This window comes from Dipodomys spectabilis, unplaced genomic scaffold, assembly GCF_019054845.1.
Source record: "Dipodomys spectabilis isolate Male_0828 unplaced genomic scaffold, ASM1905484v1 ptg000415l, whole genome shotgun sequence".
NCBI classification, from domain to species: domain Eukaryota; kingdom Metazoa; phylum Chordata; class Mammalia; order Rodentia; family Heteromyidae; genus Dipodomys; species Dipodomys spectabilis.
The window spans coordinates 1,401,732-1,420,512 of NW_024871092.1; the positions used below are offsets into that span (position 1 = coordinate 1,401,732).

Here is an 18,781-nt window from a genome sequence, read left to right on the forward strand (position 1 = left end):
TTTTTTTTTCAATTTTTTAATTTTGAAAATAATGTACAGAGAAGTTGCAATTACATTTGCAAGATAATGAGTACATGTCTTATTAAGCATTGGTGCCTCCTCCTTTTTTTCCCCTATTCATCCCTTCCCATCTCCCACTTCCTCCTCCAAAGTTGTAAAGTTCATTTTTTGACATAATGTGTTGTACATCTCGTTGTTGCTATGGATCCACCTGTATCCCTATTGACATAATTTGTTTTTTTTCCCTTCTCTTCCACAAAGACTACCAACATCTGAATTTTTAATAGCAGCCTAATTAACCTTAACATCTATTTTGTTTGCTTTGCTTTGTTTTGTTTTTAGCTTAAAATAATCCAAGATTTGGTGGGACAATCTGCAAAGATCTCTGCCTTCATATTTTCTAATCACCCTGGGCTACAACATGTGTGCTACCAGATCACATGATGGAACTTTGAAAAACTAGAAAGCAGATACACATCATAAGGTCCATGACTTTGGGATTTCTCAGATTCTTTTTTAAATGTAATTGTTACTAAGGTATGTAGAGTGAGTTTACCATATCACAATTTATATAACGTGTACATTTGCCTTGTAGAGAGCGCCATCCTTTCCTGACCTTTCCCCCAGTTTTTGTTTGTTTTGTTGTTGTTGTTTGTTTTTGTTTTTGTGTCTAACTATCAGTTTCAACTCAGGGTTGGTTTCTGCACCTGCGTTTTTGTAATCAAGGTTACTCTACCTCTGGAGTCCCAGCTCCCTTTATGACTTTTTGGTTGTTAATTGGAGAGAAGAGTCACAGATTTTCTCACTCCTGCTGTCTTTGAACTGTGATCATCAGCCTCCTGAGTAGCTAGGATTATAGGCCTGAGTCCCCAGTGTCCAGCTACTAACGTGTTGGTTTCATGCTTCCCTGGTTGTGTTACAATTTTCTTTGACTCTTGGCACTAATACTACATATTGCCTGGCTCAAATCTGAATTGGTGGAACATGCTTTTATTTTGAGGAAGGCAGGAATAGGAAACTATAGGCCATAGGGACATATAAGCTAAACAAATCATTTGGAACATGACATAAAAACAAGTAAATTTATTGCCAGTTGACTGTGTCCTGTCTTTACTGTTAATTTTGCATGGCCTGTGAATGATGTTAGACACATCCAAATGTCCATTTGCAGAAATAAGCTTTCTCATCCTTTTCTAAAAACAAAACAAAAAGCCACCAAAAAATATTACGTATGAGTCCAGCAATTTCCTTGAATTATAGACCAATCTGCCCCTATTTTATGAAAAAATGTCCTTTATTCAAGTGCTGCTACTTTTTCTAACTACAAATATAATGAAAGCTTTAGTAGTCTGTAGAATTGTATACCACAGCTGTCATTTTAGTTTACAAGAAATTCAGACTTTAAAATGTTTATTTATTTTTTTGACAGTTATGGGGATTGGACTCAGGGCCTGGACACTGTCCCTGAGACTCTGTGCTCAAGTTAGTTAGCATTCTACCAATTGAGCCACAGAGTCACTTCTGTTTTATGAGTTGTTGATTGGAGATAAGAGTCTTATGGGGACTTTTCTTCCTGGGCTGGCTTTGAACTGCGATCCTCAGATCTCAGCCTCATGACTAACTGGGATTGCAGGCATGAGAGACTGGCACCTGGCTTTAAATACTCATTTTTAAAATGAATTGCTTGGTGCCTCTGGCTCACATATATAATCCTAGCTATAGTTAGGTTTACAGTTATGAGAAACAAACACTAGGTAAGTGTTGTTCATGATGGTTTGTATTGCCATGTTTTAATATTGTTTGTTTCTTATACTACAGTGCCCTTATTTTTATTTTCACCTAGGAGGGGGTGATAAGTGCTAGTCAGTGTTGAACTTTCTTTGGATAGATGGAGCCATGTGGATGATCTTTCCTAGAATGGCATGGAATTGAAATCTTCCTGCTCTCAGCTCCCCATGGGCCTGGGATGATAGAAGTATTCCATCACGCACAGCCAGGGGTTGGGGAGTATTGCAGGTAACCCTACACTTGTCTGGAACTGATGTCCCAAATACCTAGCTTTACAGGCAAAACCATCTTATATTCCATTTCACTTTGAATAGCTTATGTATATACTTAGAGAGTACAATGATAACATACTACATGTTAAGTATATAAAATAGCCAATATAATTAGCAGGTTTATCTCCCTAAACATTCAAGCTCATTTATTTTGGTAACTTCCTGACTCTGTTAACTATTTTGGAATATACCATAAACATGAATACACTGACAATGTGCAAAATATTGGAAGTTGACAGAGATAGAAACAAGTTAGATTGATGTTAGGAAAACGATCCCTTAAATATGTATTTTAATGTTTTTTTTTCTTTCATGCATGTGTTTCTAACGCATTTATAAGATTATTTCTTTGTTGCTTTGTATGTCCCTCCCCCACAGTGTAACCCCCGCTTTCACTATATTTGATGTCAGTATAACTTGTGGAGGAGATGGGGACAAACAAGTCGTTTAAGGATTCAGGTGAACCTGTTGCAACAATGAGAAGTACAAAATGTCATGTCAAAAACGAGCTTTACAATGTTGGTGTGGGGGGGGAGGGGGGAAAGGATTGGGTGGGGGGGAGCGGGGAGGCTGGGAAGGGAGGTGAAGGGTAAACAAAGGAGGAGGCTGCAATGCTTGGTAAGAAATTTATGCATTATCCTGCCCATGTAATTGTAACCCCTCTGTACAGTATGTTCTCAAATAAAATAAAATAAAATAAATTAAAAAAAGAAACAAGTTAGATTATCTATAGTAAATATATATTTATCTATTGCTCCTCTGAAGAATATTATCATATATTCACCATGACAATACCACCATATATTCACCATGACAATAATTTTCCTGCAGTGTAGAATTTCCCATTTCATAATCGGCCATCTTCATCTTTTTACATCTTTTTAGGTTATAAGTATGAATGTTTTCCTGTTTATTATAATGTTTTGAAATTATTATATGATGGAATTAAAAATTTGTAGAGTCTACTGAAATTATCTCATTTTGTTTGGATTTGTGATGCTAAATCAATAAGACCATGGTTTCCTGAAATTTATGCTAACAGACTATATCACCAAATTATATTCTAATTACATCTTATTATTGTATTTTTATATAGGGTTCTACTGTTGCTGTTTTATGATATAGAAAGTTGTGAAGCTAGACTGAAACTTGCAACCCCACTGCCTCCAGTAACAATGTTTTATCACTGATAAGTATAACTCTAACTAATCAGGAGTTTGAGACCTGAGATTTAGTTCAGACAGCCTGAGCATGAAATTTTATGAGTCTCTTCTCTCCAGTTCAGTACAGAAAGCTTGCAGTGGAACTGTGGCATAATTGGTAGATCACTACTGTCACCAGAAAGATACTCGGGCTTGTCATATAGCCCCTGAATTCAAGACCTAAAACACAGATATGCACAACACACCCTCACACACATACACACACACTCCAACACACATGTACACACACATTCTCTGGCAATGTTGTATCTTAAATTCTTATCCAGAGATTGGGCAATAGGCCACTCATTTGTGAAGGTTTTTTTCCTGATTATTTTGAAGGAGGAGGATAGTTCATGGGACAAAGATGACAAGACTTTAGTGAGGAATTCTTTATAAACGACTAGCTTATTAAAAAAAAAAACAAGAGCACAGTTTTTATATTTAAAGCTTACATTCCTTCAACTATAGTATTTCTCTATAATAATCATTGAATTATGAGAAGACAATGCAGCACCTCTTCCCTCCTCCCCTTCCCCTCTGTCATAAAATATGACAAAAGTATCAAAAATACTCTCTTATTTTACAAGAATGTACATCTATAAAAAGGTCTGACAATATGTATAAGGTTTATTTTTAAATACTTGTATGATTTTTCCCACCTCTAAGTACTTAACTTTTTTCCACATGACAGCACACTGGGGCTTCAAGGGCAAACAAGATTAGGAAACAAAAAACTAACAAAGTCCTAGGATGTAGATGTCAAAAATAGATGCAAGAAGTACATGGCAGGCTGAGAGGGCCCAGAGAGGAAAAATGATTTCTGTAGGATGAGAGGAATAGTGACAAATAAGGCATGGATCTGACCTAGGAAATGTTCCTTGAGGTTGAGAGCATACTGATTCCCAGGCCGAGCTGAGGATATTGGGATTTGACAATGCTCACATATGTATAGAGTGATGTGGGAGGGGAGATTTCAGTCTCCAGTATGTCTTTGGGATGGTCTTATGTGAGCAGGAAGCTTAGATCATTGGGCTCTGAGAGATGACACTCTCTACCTCATAATGGAATAGAATATGGAACTCTGAGAGCCAGGCAACTGTAACTGACAGTCAGCTCAAACCAGCTCAAGTGGCCTGTAGCTCAGGAACAAGAAAGATGTTCCTGTGTTGTTTGCAAAGTTCAAGAGACTCAGATCTCAGGCATGAGAGGTGTTAGTGCTTCACTCAATGCTGTAGACATTGGATCAGTGCCAAAACATGAATCCATATTCTCAGGCCTTTTTTAAATTTTTTATTATAAAGATACTATACAGAGGGTTACAGTTACATGAGCAAAGTAATGAGTACACTTCTTATTAAGCATTGTTACCCCCTCCATTGTTTTCCCCCTACCATCCCTTCCCTCCCTAACTTCCCCGAGGTTTTTTTTTTTCTTTAATAGTGATTAAGTGATAACAAAATTTCCCAAATTTCACAGTATTGTGGAATAAGGATGCGCATTTAAAGTCACAAGCTCATTCTAATTTTCCTGGAGCAAATTGTCTATCACAGTCTATAACATATAATGGTGTACCCATATACACCATACATGTGATCAGCAGTATGGGATAATTAGTAGTGGTTCGACCAGATGAGTGGGAGTTCTTTGTTTCTTAAGTCCTGTTAATTTTGTCATAACACCTAACATTTTGGATTTAGCATCCACTTATCAGGGAGACCACGTACCGCTTGTCTCCTTGCTCTTGGCTTACCTCGCTCAAAATGATTCCTTCTAGCTCCATCCATTTCCCTGAAAATGCCATTATTTTGTCATTTCTAATGGCTGCATAATATTCCATTGTGTATAGATACCACAATTTTTGGATCCATTCATCTGTGGTGGGGCATCTGGGTTGTTTCCATATCCTAGCTATTGTGAACAGTGCTGCAATAAACATGGAGATGCACGTGTCCTTGTATATTGGTTCCTGTTGTTGAGGGTAGAGGCCTAGAAGTGGTATGACTGGGTCATAAGGGAGGTCAATCTTTAGCTTTCTAAGGACCCTCCAGACTGCTTTCCAAAGTGGTTGTATAAGTGTACATTTCCAACAGCAGTGTAATAGGGTTCCTCTTTCTCCACATCCCCTCCAGCATTTATTGTTGGCTGTTTTGTGGATGTGGGACATTCTGACTGGGGTAAGGTGGTATCTCAGGGTTGTCTTTAGTTGCATTTTGGATTAAAAAACAAGACCCCTCTATCTGCTGCCTTCAGGAGTCACATCTTGCCCGTAAAAACAAACACATTTTCAATGTTAAAGGTTGGAACAAAATCTACCAAGCAAAGGCCGCCATAAACAGGTGGGAGTTGCAATCCTAGTATCAGATAAAATAGACTTCAAATTAAAATTCGTGAGAAGAGATAAAGAAGGTCGCTACATACTAATTAAGGGATCTCTCTTTCAGGAGGATATTACAATAATAAATATCTACTTGCCAAACAATGGTGCACCCAAATTTATCCAAGAAACACTACTTTCCCTCAAATCCCATATAAATCCAAAGACATTAATTATTGTGGATTTTAACACACCACTCTCTCCACTAGATAGATCAACTTGGCAAAAACTCAACAGAGAAACTGCAGATCTAAACAGCTGCATAGATCAACTAGATTTAACAGATATCCACCGAACATTTCACCCAGCAGCATCAGAATACACGTTTTTCTCAGCAGCACATGGAACATTATCTAAAAGAGACCACATTTTAGGCCACAAAGCAAACTTGGCTAAATTAAGAAACATTGAAGTTATACCTTGCATCCTCTCTGACCACAAGGGAATAAAATTAGAACTCAACACCAAAAGCCACCAAAGAAATTCTAGTATCACATGGAGGCTGAACAACACACTGCTGAATCATGAGTGTGTCAAGGAAGAGATTAGAAGGGAAATTCAAATGTTCATGCTATTCAAAAAAATGAACACACAAATTACCAGCACCTCTGGGACACAGCAAAAGCAATACTCAGAGGCAAGTTTATAGCTCTGAGCTCCTACATCAACAAATTGGAGAGATCAGAAATCAACAATTTAATGACACATCTAAACCTCCTTGAAAAAGAGCAGCAAGATAAACCCCAATCCAGTAGACGGAAAGAAATAATTAAAATTAAATCAGAATTAAATGAATTAGAATCCAAAAAAACTATAGAAAGAATCAACAAAACAAAGAGTTGGTTCTTCGAAAAAATTAACAAAATTGGCAGACCCTTAGCAAACCTTATCAGAAAAAAAAGAGAACACAACCAAATAAATAAAATCAGAGATGAGAATGGAAACATCACCACGGAAACAACCAAGATTCAGAACATTATAAGGGAATACGTCTCAAAACTTTATGCTAATAAGTTTGAGAACATGACAGAAATGGACCTTTTCCTAGCAAATATTGACATGCCAAAACTAAACCAAGATGAGTTAAACCATCTTAACAGACCCATATCAAGCATTGAAATAGATACAGCAATAAGAGACCTTCCAGCTAAGAAAAGTCCAGGACCAGATGGTTTTACAGCGGAATTCTACAAGGCCTTCAAAGCAGAGCTCACACTAATACTCCTCCAACTCTTCAATGAAATTGAAAGAGAATGTTCACTACCGAACACATTCCATGAAGCCATCATAACACTCATCCCAAAACGAGGCAGGGACTCATCAAAGAAAGAGAACTATAGACCCATTTCTTTGATGAACATTGATGCAAAATTCTCAACAAAATTTTGGACAACCGACTTTAACAATTCACCCAAAAAATCATACACCATGATCAAACAGGATTCATTTGAGGGATGCAAAGTTGGTTCAATATAGGCAAATCAATTAATATTATTCATCACATCAACAGGAGCAAGAATAAGAACCACATGGTTATCTCAATAGATGCAGAAAAAGCATTCGACAAGATCCAACACCCCCTTATGATGAAGGATTTGGAAAAATTAGAAATCCATGGAACATTCCTCAATACAATAAAGGCTGTATATGACAAACCTACAGCCAGCATTATACTTAATGGAGAAAAACTAAAGCCATTTCCTCTTAACTCAGGAACAGGACAAGGATGTCCACTCTCTCCAATTCTCTTCAATGTAGTATTAGAATGCCTAGCTACATCAATAAGACAAGATGCAGACATAAAGTGGATCCAAATAGGGAAAGAAGAAATAAAACTCTCCCTCTTAGCAGACAACATGATCTTGTATTTAAAGAATCCCAAAGACACCACTCCCAAATTACTCAAGCTGATTCAAAACTTTGGCAAAGTAGCAGGGTATAAAATTAACCCCCCAAAATCAATGGCTTTTCTGTATGCCAACAATGAGAAAAGTGTGGCTGAATTTAGGAAACGAACTCCATTTGTAATAGTCCCACCTAAAATAAAATACCTAGGAATTAACTTAACCAAAGGAGTGAAGGACCTCTATGATGAAAACTTTAAAATCTTGAAAAAGGAAATCAACACAGAACTTAAAAAATGCAAAATCTCCCATGCTCCTGGATTTGAAAGATTAACATCGTGAAAATGGCAATACTTCCCAAGGCTATCTACAAATTCAGCGCGATACCTATCAAAATTCCAACCTCATTCTTCAAGGAAATAGAAGAGGCAATCCAAAAATTCATATGGAACAATAAAAGACCCCAAATAGCAAAAACGCTCCTCAACAGAAAGAACATTGCTGGAGGAATATCAATAAAAAATTTCAAACTCAACTATAAAGCCATAGTAATCAAAACAGCTTGGAATTGGCATAAGTACAGACCTCAAGACCAATGGAATAGAATTGAAAACCCAGAAATGAACCTACAGACCTACAGCCATCTAACTTTTGATAAGGGAGCTAAAACAATAGTATGGAACAAAGACAGCCTCTTCATTAAATGTAGCTGGCAAAATTGTTTAACTACTTGTAGAAAACTAAAGCTAAACCCTTATATATCACCCTGCACCAGAATCAACTCCAAATGGATCAAAGACCTCAAAGTCAAACCGGACACTCTGAAAACATTAGTGGATGGAATAAGAGAAACCCTAGGTCTCCTTGGCTCAGGCCGAAATTTTCTGAATACAGACCAGGAAACACAACTAATCAAAGAAAGGTTGGAAAAATGGGATTGCATAAAGTTGCAGAGCTTCTGCATTGCAAAGGACATAGCTAGCAAGATCAATAGAAAGCCCACGGATTGGGAGAAGATCTTCACTAGCCATACAACAGACAAGAATCTCATATCTAAAATATACTTGGAACTCAAAAAATTAAATCCCCCAACAACAAATCCTCAAAGAAAAAACTGCCCAATAAATAAGTGGACAAAAGACTTAAAGAGAAACTTCTGTGAAGAAGAAAGAAGGATGGCCAATAGACACATGAAGAAATGCTCCACATCCCTAGCCATAAAAGAAATGCAAATCAAAACAACATTGAGATACCACCTCACTCCAGTTAGAATGGCAAAAATCAAGAACTCTAACATCAAGAGATGCTGTAGGGGAGGTGGACAGAAGGGAACCTTACTTCACTGATGGTGGGAATGTAAACTTGTTCAACCACTTTGGAAAGCAGTATAGAGGTTCCTTAAAAGACTTCACATAGAGCTCCCCTATGACCCAGCAATCCCACTTTTGGGCATTTACCCTAATGTTTACAAACAAGACCACACTAAAGATACCAGCACAACTATCTTTATTGCAGCATTATTTACCATAGCTAAGATATGGAACCAACCCAGATGCCCCTCAGTAGATGAATGGATCAAGAAAATGTGGTATATATACACAATGGAATTCTACGCCTCCATCAGAAAAAATGACATTGCCCCATTTGTTAGGAAATGGAAAAACTTGGAAAAAATTATATTAAGTGAAGTAAGCCAGGCCCAAAGAAACATAGGCCCCATGGTTTCCCTTATTTGCAATATCTAGTATATGTATGAGTCAAGCGGAAAAGGTCAGATAATGTGATGTTAGGAAAATGAACCCTTAGATATGTATTTTAATGTTTTTTTCTTTCATGCTTGTGTTTCTAACGCATTTATAAGATTATCTCTTTGTTGCTTTGTATGTCCCTCCTCCACAGTATAACCCCTGCTTTCACTATATTTGATGTCAGTGTAACTTGTGGAGGAGATGGGGAAAAAAATGTCGTTTAAGGATACAGGTGGACCTGTTGCAACAATGAGAAGTACAAGTTGTCATGTCCAAAACGAGCTTTACAACGTCAGTGCAGGGGGTGGGGAGAGTGATTGGTATTGGGGGGAGGGAGGCTGGGAAGGGATGAGAAGGGTAAACAAAGGAGGAGGCTGCAATGCTTGGTAAGAAATGTACGCATTATCCTTCCCATGTAATTGTAACCCCTCTGTACAGTATGTTCACAAATAAAATAAAATAAAATTAAAAAAAAAGTATAACCAATTTAAGAGGTCAAATACATATTTTGTACTGACAATCATCTTACAGCAATAACTTGCTAACTAATTATGTCGGTATCTTCTTACCTAACATACAATAAGAGCTGAAAGCAGTCTCTTTTTCTAAATTAATATTGTAAATGCTTTGATTATGATGACTTTATTATTAGACAAATAATATGTACAGAAGGGTGGTTCCACTGAAATGACATGACAGACACTGATAAATAAAAACATTTCAACACAGTTAGCTTTTTTCAGTCTCACCCTCTCCACATTGGCAAACAACATTGAAACAGCACATGTACACATATACACATACACACATGTTCGCACATGTATACACACATATGCATGCATGCTAAATTCAGGGTTTATTGTACAAAAAATCCAAATAAAATATTAGTGATTAGGACAAATGATAATATGCCTTATTACAAAATAATACATAAACCATTACCACGCATGTTACATTTTACCTACCTTTCCACATGTGACCACTTAATTTATTTTTAATTAATTAATTACCCTATTAATTAATTCATTTGTTTGGTGCTAATCCTAGTGCTTGAACTCAGGGCCTAGCTTTGTCCCAGAATTTATTTTTTGTTTCAGTTTTCTCAAGGCTAGTATTTTACTGCTTGTACCACAGCTCCATTTCTAGCTTTTGATTGTTACTTTCAAATCAGAATCTAACGGACTTTTTTTTTCTTGGTCTGCTTTCAAACCACAATCCTCAGATTTCATCTTTCTCATTAACTAGTACTAAAGACATAAGCCATCGGTGTGGCTTCTACTTTTTCCTCTATAGTTATCTAATGCCCATACTTATATAGTAATTTTAAAATGAGAGTATAGAAGCAAGATGTACAGTGATGATACTGTCCTGTCAGAAATTCAAGTTAGTAATGTAAATTTATTATTAAAACCATACACAAACAATACCATGATATAGTGTAAGAGAACTCACTATTGAACATACGAGCTTTAAGAGTTTTCTAATAGATCCATTATTTATTGGTACCCAACATTAGAAAAATGTATGAGGCATTGGTAAAACAGAAGTCCTTTGCATGACTACATACATTCTTTGTTTTTTTAAAGACACTTGCTTTCATCTAAAATGTAGGCCTGACTATTGTCTTCATATGATTTTGATGATTGAAAGTGCTTAGTGAGAAAGTCAAAACGTATTAGTAGTCCTTAACTATCAATTCTCATTTTCTTCTTGGAGAATATTATGATCAAATCAATAGTTCAGAATCAGCAAGCAATACTTCACAATCATGCTTCCAGTGCAAGTGGATCACCAATAAGAAATCCTCAATACCAATTTCCACAAAGTTTTGTCACAGATACAATCTCCCTGCTTTCTCTAGCTGCTTTACTACCTTCTTATTCCTTCATTGTACAGGAAAAGTATGATTCAACTGATTTCAGTCAGATCTGTTACTAGAATTATCAAGGATTTAGTTTATTGTGTGTAATTTTGTCAAAGTTATATCTCTTTACATAGGCTACTAAAAATGTATTTACTAATTTCAAGTAAATACATAAATTCTATTTCCATCTCTTTTAAAAATAAATTTTTGTTTGCTCTATAAATTGATCAGAGGCATGGATTTTGTGGCTAGATAGGTCATTAAACATCTGTCTCTCTCTTTCTCTCTCCCTTTCTTGGTTCTCATAGATAATATGATTGCTCCATAATTATCCTAATTTATTTTGCTTTTATATTTTTGGTTGCATCATTTCACTTTTTCCACTGCCATTTCCCATATCATTTATATAAAAGGCATTATTTCCTATTTTCTCATTCCTAGAATAAGCTGCACATGAAGACATCACAGGTCCTCATTTTCAGTGTGTACATTTGAATATGGAGGAACATCTTTCCTCTGCTTTCCATCAATTCCCTACTCTCCAGTTAGAATAATTTCGAATAGTAAAATTGGAAAAAAAGAAAATAAATCATGATGAATAAACAGTTGCAAAAAATTCACCGGATATTTCTGACCAGTTCAACCAATGTGAAATATTAGGGAAATACATGGACACCTCATTCCCACTGGCACTCAAAGTCTCTGGTTAGGCAATTCTTAGGAATATGGGGAACAAGATGAAAAAGTAAGGAATGGTATCAATTGCAAGAAATACAATTGGAGAAGGATCCAAGCAATTTTCTTCATTGGGCTGCCGAAAATATTCAGCTTATTACATTGCGGAGACTTCTTTCCCAAAAGGCCACTCATGTGAATAGTAGGGATGATGATGAGTATACCCCTCTTCGAGAAGCCTACAGTGGACACTTAGACATTATCAGTGAGTTGATGTCTCAAGCGGCACATGCAATAACTGTAGATGACTGATCACCCCTGCACAGTGCATATACATGGAATAATACCAGAGTGGCTTCTTTCTTACTTCATCATGATACAGATACCAATGCCCAGACTAAAGGACTCATTTTTTTTAAAAAAAAATTTTTGGTTTGGTAGTGGGACCTGAACTCTGGGCCTGGACGCTGTCCCTCACCTCTTCAGCTCAAGGCTAGCGCTCTACCACTTGAGCCACAGCACCACTTCTGGCCTTTTTTTCCTGCTTATGTGGTGCTGAGGAATCGAACCTAGGGCCTCATGCATGCAAGCTTAGTGCTCTACCACTGAGCCATATTCCCAGCAAAATATTTTTGTTTGTTTGTTTTTTGTTGTTGTGTTTTTTTTTGGTCGGTTGTGGGGCTGGAGCTCTGGGCTTGGGTGCTGTCGCTGTGCTCTTCAGCTCAAGGCGAGCACTCTACTGCTTGAGCCACAGCGCCACTTCCCCAAACTAAAGAATTTTTGACACCTTTACATCTTGTTGCTGAGAACTGAGATAGCAAAGATACGCTAGATCACCTTCTGTTGAACCATTATATAAAACCAGGCCGGAAGAACAACATAGAAGATACTGTATTTGATATTGCCAAAAGGATAAGTATGTATCACTACCTCTGTGAAGTTGTGATAGGCTATACGAATTGTTCACTGAAGTCCTAATGGTCGGGGTAAGTTACTTAAATTTCAAAAATGCAAGTCCATCTTTTGTGTCCCTACAAAATATTTTCACAATCCAAATAAGAGCAACATATATATTTTTTGGTCAGTCATGGGGCTTGAAATCTGGGCCTGGGAGCTATCCCTGTGCTCTTCAGCTCAAGGTTAGCGCTCTACCACTTGAGACACAGCTCCACTTCCAGTTTTCTAGTGGTTTATTTGAGATAAGTGTACCACAGACTTTCCTTCCCAGGCTGGCTTTGAACCATGATCCTCAGATCTCAGCCTCCTGTGTAGCAAGGATTATAGGCATGAGCCACCAATGCCTGGCAGCACCAATATTTTACTGTAAAAATTCATGGATTCCGTGGAATTCTTCCAAGTGAATTGCCTGCCTTGGATGTCAAAATGTATTCAATATTTTTTGTATATATGTATAATAATTTCTTCAGAGTTTGTGATTTTTTTAATCAGAAATAATTTTAATTTATCTGTTGAAATGAGTAGTACAGAAACTAAAATATTTCTTGTGCTTGTCTGAAAAAGTATATTTTAAAATATTCTATATTATATGTTTGCAAAATGTTCATAATTTATTTTATTTTCTCCTAGATATACTTTGAATTCTACATTATTTTATAATAAATTCATTAATGTGTCCTTTCCGATTGCATTCCATATAGAAACAGTTTGCTTCCTTTTTTTCTAGGACTTAATATTATTTTTATTTGGGATAAAATGACAATGTTGTCTAATTTGAGGATATTTGTAAAGTTTATGCTATGTAAACGCCTTTCTGAGGTGAAGATTTAATACACTGATGTCAAACTAAATTATATGAATTACGTGTATTTTTACACTTGCAGTTTTGTAATCAACTTTTTAATAACTGTTTTTCATTTCTTGCATCTGAAGAATGAAAAATATGGAATATTTCTCAAATTTTCATATTATCCTTGTGCAAGTGCCATGTTAATCTCTGTATTTTAATTTGAGTATACGTGCTGCTAAAGTGTGTAGTATCCTCTAAATTTAAGTAGTTAATCATGCAATCTTTATACAGGTTTATATCTATGGGTGCCTACTTGTAACAAGGAAACTTTATTGTTCCTAACAATGCTATCGATCTTATTTCCCTAAAATTCTGTGAATAGTGGAAAATTTATATTTATCAGTCGATTGCTCACATTTGCAAAATTTTTTTGTCAATGACTATCTTAAGTCTTTTTATTTGGAATTTGATCATACTCTCAATTATTTATAGATAGGTCCAAAGGTGATGGCTTTTTCAAGTACTTATTTATTCAACTGAATTAGCTTTGCGGACCTAATGGATTCAAAGTAAGTGTTGCTTAAGAGCTACTTCTAAACTTCTTAAGCTGACATTTTCCCAAATGAGGTGTTACAGGAACAAATGTCTACCTGAGCCTTTACACTTCTTCCATGTGGGAACAGCCCAACCAGAATATCTTACCCTGACAGCATAGATTGTCTTACTAGAAGAAAACTAATCTTGGTTACAAGAGATCATAGAGAGATGAACAGTTCAAACAGAACTGTTCAGACTAGAAGGTATTTTATCAAAATATAATTGTTTATTATACCTTCCATTTCAAAAGTAGCTAACGCCAAGAAGGTGAAAAAATTGTTGGTATGCATGATTACTTAATGTCCTGGCCTGTCTACCATCCAACCATGCAGCAACTTACACTACTGCCTTTTTATCACCCAATATTTTCATAGTTGCAGGAGAAGTGCATATGTTTCTCCTCATTATTAGGCATTAAATTGATAATGTTTTAATCACAGTGTTTCCTATTGCCTCCATGCTGTAAATCTACAAATGGTAAATCTTTAGGTCTAACTCTATCAGACACTGAAGTAGAGATAATGGAATAATACTTTAAAATAGAGTTGCCTTTAATACAGTAACTACAACAGAACAATACAAAACGTGTGCTTTTTAATTATATTATATATAGTTATATATTTTATATTGATATGTGCTGATTTTATATTTCACACATTGAAACTGACTAGAATTAGTTGATAGTTTGACAAATAAATTGATATTTATTTATTCCAATAAATAGAATTGGAATATAAATAATTAGGTTTAAAATATATATTAGACTATAAAAGTATCAATGCAATGTTTTTAGTATAAACTTATGATACATTCTAACTGTTCTTGGTCTTCTGAATCCACATGGTAAAAAAAAACAATGTTTTCCTCTAATCAATAATGGATTTTATTCTGCTGCTGTTTATTGTTTTAATTCGCTTGTCCCAAACTGTTTTTCTCCATATTTCTAAAGCATTCCTACTGATTATGCCCAAATTTTGCTAAGATGTCTAAAAAATATTATTCTTCTGCAATACTCATGCATACTAGGGACCCAGGTTACCTGCATCATCAGATAACAGGGGCAAAACTTCTCACCAAAGCCCATGCAACATATCAACACAAAGTAATTGAAGACCCATCTCAATTTCGCATTTCCTATATTTCAGGGCACCAATTCCTTGAGATGCAGGAATTAGAAGTAAGCAATTGTGAAATACAAGGCTACTTAAAATGAAGGATGAGATCGCAAAATTTGAGAGAAAGTACTGTAATTTAAACATTCAACTTACAGATGACCAGCCCATATGAGTGAACAAGTTCACAAAGTGTCATAAGATTATTTTAATACCCCTCACCTATTATTAACGAAAGATTTTATTCCAACATAAGTGGGCCAAAAAATAGTTTCTGGGAGGATAGATCAATAATTGGTCTACCAAACCCTGAAATCTTGACTTAGAGCTCAAATGTAATTCAGAAAAACATTTGAAGCACTAAAGAGTGCTTCAAACACTGGGAATTCAGTACAACATGTTTCTGTGGTATAAAAATGTCACTCTCAAACCAATGATAATCTATATTTAATCTCCTGAAAGTGTATTCCTTTTCAAATAAACATTTTGAAATCACATTTGCCAAAATAACATTTGACAAGTTGATGATACTTAGTGACATTACAAGTTTTTCAAGTATAGGGAGCAAGTTACAATAGAGTTGAATTATTTACACAGCACTAATGCCAAACATGTTCAACCATTCATTAAAGTGTAGAAATAATACCACCCACAATTTGTGTTTTTCAGTAAGAGACTTCCAGAAGTGTGTTAAATAGATCAGCCTCCTAAATTTCAAACCCAAACGTTACCTAATAAATTTCATCATTTATTAAGGTACATTTAAAAAAAAATCACAAATAGTTGCCTTATCATATGTTATTTTATGTTTTCCCTCTGTCTAACATAGTAAGAAATATGACTTTAAGTCTTGAATATGGGTACTCATCAGAGATATGACAAACATAATATCTGTCTTCTATTTCTATCATATTCCTCTCTAGGAATAAAGTCAATTTTCTTCTTTTTCCAAAACTTATAGGTAATAGAAAATATTATTCCATGTAAAATAAAAGAATCACACCATTGTACAAAGCCATTTATAAAAATTCATTGTTAGGAATACATTCTAAGCTATTTTTTAACTTTCTTTTTGACTAAAGATTAATCTTCCAAATGGGTGAGAATAAAATCATGTTTAGGTGCTTCACGTCTCCAGTCTTGCAAATTGTTGCTGCAGATGAATGAATTATGGAAATATAAGCTGACATCAGTTCAAGAATATGCAGGATTGAGACTCCATGGAATGTATATAAACCTTTCAAAGTATTAATAGATAGTTTAACAGAATGACTATCAGGAAGTTGAAACCAGAGAGGAATTATAATAAAGACATAGAATGAATGAAAAATGAACAAGGGGTAAGTACAGCTAGAATACTCAATGTACACATATCATGAAGGGAGTGGTAAATTGGAAATAAATCTTGGAGAAAGGGTTGGTTGAGAATGATGGAAGGAGTGACTCTGATCTAGGAGCATTGGACAATTAGATGGATATATTTAATTGTAACACAATTGCACAACCTTTTAAAATTCAGTTAAAAAACACAAGAAACAAAAACACACAAAAATCACAACCAAACAGCAATCTCTAGAGAGTATGAATATGACCTCTCAAAATTTGAATCAGTTAATGAAGGGCATTCTTGGGAAAAGCCAACAAATCTGTTCAAAGAGGAAGTTTGGGGTAGGGGAGAATTTTGAACAGAATTAAATAGATTGTCTAAGGTTATAAATCACCTACATCTGCTCTAAACAGTATCTTTCTTCTATGAGTTTTCTGTCTGAACTGTATAATCCAGTCCTGAGAAACACTTGGTAGCTTGTGAGGTAGAATGGAAGAAACAAGATCAAGAACCCATTACTCCACTGGAGAGAAAACAATCCTCTATATTTTCTCTAATCTCTCTTCACTACTCTTTCTTCAAACTTTTAAGTCAATTGATTTTGAATTATATTTTTCCTTTTTCTTCTGGCAATGTAATTGGTCAAAATAATTTCATTAAATATTATTTGTCATTTTCTTCTTTCATGCTGTTTAATTGGCCAAGTGAGTCCATTAAACTTCCCTCTTGCATTTGGTTGCCATGAAACAACATCTATGTTAATGAGGAGAAATCTAATGCTAAACTTTGTCTCCAGAAAACAGTCCAAGAGGCTCTAATCACAAATATTTGGCTGCATTATTTTTTCTTTTACCTTGAAAGACTTCTTCTGGCTAAAGTGCCCACAATAAAAAGTACTACATCACTTGTTGGTTCAATCAGAATTGTCTAACCTCAAGGATATATTTTGCTAACAAGATGCTTAGAAGAAACAAAAAATACTGCACTTTTATCTTCTCTCTTAAGATTCTCCTTAGATACTATATCAGAAACAGTGAAGTTATTCTATGCAAAATTATTTCAATAGATTATTTTTCTCTTGGTCTTGCATTAGTTCACCAAGATGTATGAAGGAGAGTAGAGTTAAATCACCCATACCTTGGAAGAAAGTGTGTGTTACAAAAGGACAATGCTTCTATGTCCTACTTCTATGTCCTTCTCTTAGCTCTTGCCGAGTTCCAATTAATCACAGCTTCTTGGCTTCAAGTCTAGTGAAGCTGAAGAGCCATACAGGCTCCACCACTGCTACATCTTCATTATTTCTCTTTTAAAACTCTTTAAGTTGCCTCCTTTGGATGTGGAATTTATTTTCATGTCTTCATTCAATCAGTTCTGCATTATAGTGAGACAAATGTGCTCTTTAAAATCACTTTAGGGAGTAAAAATACTAACACAATTTACATCAAAAAGTTTTGGCCTCCCTTCACTGCAGAAGACAATACGCTTAGCTAAGGCTTCTAAGAAAACTTTTTTATTAACTTTTCCATTTGCTCAATTCTTTTCTGAACTTTTAGGCATATGTAATAAAAGAAGTCTTCACTATTTCATATTAATAAGAATATTATTTTTGTGAGCCACTTGGAAATGTGAAATCATTGGTTTGAAGTGTCCAATCAGATTTTTTTCTGTGTTTCACTGCTTCACGTCCAAAGACATTGTGGAAAGTGTTACAAACAGAAAGGTTTAATCCCAACACCTTCTTTCATTGTGGAGGTCACTTTCTCCCTAAATATTTTGACTCAAATAATCTTTTTCAGAGAATTAATGTTTGATAATTAAAGGTAAATTCACAAATTTTGATGCCTTATTTTTTTAAGAACTTTTAATTTAAATTCCAATACAACCTTGTTTCAAACACTGAGAATATAGTTCCTGGGTAAGGACAATTCTCAAGGGAACCTACAGGATTTACAGCAAAGTTTCTGAGGTCTGATTGTTTAGTGTGAAAAAGAGCCATCTTCATCCACATTGCTCCCTCTCTACTAAGTCTCCTTGGATTTCTTTGCATGAAAGCCTATTCTTCCAGGCAATTTAAAATTTTTTTAATAGGCTAAGTTGTTAAAAATTTTGAACAATTAAATTTTACCTGTCATAACTTTAAAACTCTTTGAAATCCTTTATCAGAACCGAGAATTCACCAATCCTAATTCCACCTTTACCATCAAAAAGTTAACATGCTTTTTTCAGAA

The 18,781-nt window shown here is 35.3% G+C and overlaps 1 pseudogene; it reads right to left on the reverse strand.

Moving 5' to 3' along the window:
• Positions 1 to 13,664: 13,664 nt before the first annotated feature.
• On the reverse strand, positions 13,665 to 13,761 carry LOC122097141 (annotated as a pseudogene).
• Between the last annotated feature and the right edge of the window lie 5,020 nt (positions 13,762 to 18,781).